The sequence below is a fragment of the Zingiber officinale genome, chromosome 2B, assembly GCF_018446385.1.
Source record: "Zingiber officinale cultivar Zhangliang chromosome 2B, Zo_v1.1, whole genome shotgun sequence".
Lineage (NCBI taxonomy): Eukaryota > Viridiplantae > Streptophyta > Magnoliopsida > Zingiberales > Zingiberaceae > Zingiber > Zingiber officinale.
The window spans coordinates 25,179,161-25,181,046 of record NC_055989.1 but is presented as its reverse complement, the minus strand read 5'-3'; the positions used below and the strand labels follow the sequence as shown (position 1 = coordinate 25,181,046).

The following is a 1,886-nucleotide window of genomic DNA, read 5'->3' as shown; positions in this document are numbered from 1 at the left end:
TCTCTTACTCTCTCAACCTTAGTTCATGAGACTTCAACCAATATTTCAATCGTCTAACTAGCTAGCCGTGTGACTTCACTAGTGCTCATCAATCTCTGTGGAATCGATATTTTATTACTTGTGATAAAACAATGTACTTACAGTTACGTACAATAAATTTTTGGCGTCGTTGTTGGGGATTGTTTAACATTAGTAACGAACACTTAAGTTAGACTAAACGTTGTAAATATTTGTACATAGTTTGCACTTTTATTTCTGCATGTTTAATTCTTGCAATTTTAATTTCTGCACTTACATTCTTTTATATTCAAAAAATACAAATGAACTATTCTTAAGATGTCTTGTTCCTATATGCGAATGTCTAATTATGCAGGAGAATTATTACCTATAAACCCTGAGATTGAAAGGACCTTCAGAGGAAGAAAAATTCTGCAAAAACAACAAGAGGAGCAAGTAAGACAAAACATGGTAAACAACCTCTCAAAAATTATGGAACACCATATGCTCGAGGTTAACAGTCTAGTATCACCAGAACGACCATTGGAGCTAATAATTTTGAGTTAAGCCTGCAGTGATCACAATGGTCCAATAACATTAGTTTGGTGGAGGCATACATAAGGACCCAAACCAACACTTGGAGATTTTCTATGAAACTTATGGAACAACAAGCATGAACGGAGTACTATCTGATGTAGTAAGACTACTCCTATTTGGTATTTCTTTGAGAGATAGAGAAAAACTTTGGCTCACTTCTTTACCATTAAACAATATTGCATCCTGAGCATAGTGTGAGAAAGTATTCCTAGACAAATTCTATCCACCAAGTAAAATATTACACATGAGAAATTAGATTGCTAACTTCAAACAGACTGATACAAAATCTCTCTATGAAGCATTGGATAGATTCAAAAGTATGCTCAGATCATGTTCACATCATGGATTAAAAAAATAGTTAGTGATCCACACTTTCTACAATGAAATCAATTATCAGACTGAAAAGACTAAAGTGTCTCTAGACTCCGCATCTAGTGGAGCACTTATGAACAAAGGTCTAGATGAAGCTGAAGAGATAATAAAGAGTGTGACACTTAATCACCATTAATAGACATCAGAAAAAAAGTGAAACTATTTTTTTTTTTCTGAAAATCCAATCAAAATGCCCGGAAAATATGACCTTAATACTTTAAGTTTGATATCTACGAAGGTTGATGCTTTGTCTAAGAAGTTTGAGTCAATGAGTTTCAACCCAACTCAATTATGGAAGTTTGTGACTTCTGTAGAGGAACGGAACATACTCAAGAAGTTTGCTCGCTTGGTGCTATTACTTCTTGAGTAATAAAGGTATTCTGCCAAAGTTTGAGGGAGAGTTCACGCACTGAAAACATTGAATGGAGGTATTCATAAAAAATTAACTTTAAAATTCTTTTAATAATTAAGTACAGTTTTGTAGTTCCTAAAGATTAGTAAGGAATAGAGAAAGAAGAGTACCTCTAGATGAAGAAGGAGCAAAGTGATTTCGTAGCCAACAATAGAGCGGAATATCACTTATTAAGTGTATTACCGCCTCAAGAAGTAAATCATGTCAGAAGCTACACATCAGCAAAAGATCTCTAGGAGAAGTTCCTGGAACTCCACGAAGGAACATCCGAAGCAAAGCTTACACGACGAGATATTCTTCAGAGCAAGCTAACGAACATCCGTTTGGAAAAAGATGAGAAGGTAGCCCAACCATATGTGAAGATCAAAAATTCGATCACCGGACTCGTTAACCTCGACGAAATGGTAATCAACCGGGACTCGGTATGCTATGCACTCAATGCTTTTCCCAGAACTCCAGAATGGACTTCGATCATAGATGTCTACTACATCTCAAAGGACCTGGAGGT

General features: G+C 35.6%; 1 non-coding gene across 1 annotated transcript; it reads right to left on the bottom strand.

Annotated features, from left to right (window-relative positions):
* Positions 1–834: 834 nt before the first annotated feature.
* Positions 835–942, bottom strand: LOC122049834. Its single transcript, XR_006131089.1, has one exon. It is a non-coding gene; the product is annotated as a small nucleolar RNA R71 (small nucleolar RNA).
* Between the last annotated feature and the right edge of the window lie 944 nt (positions 943–1,886).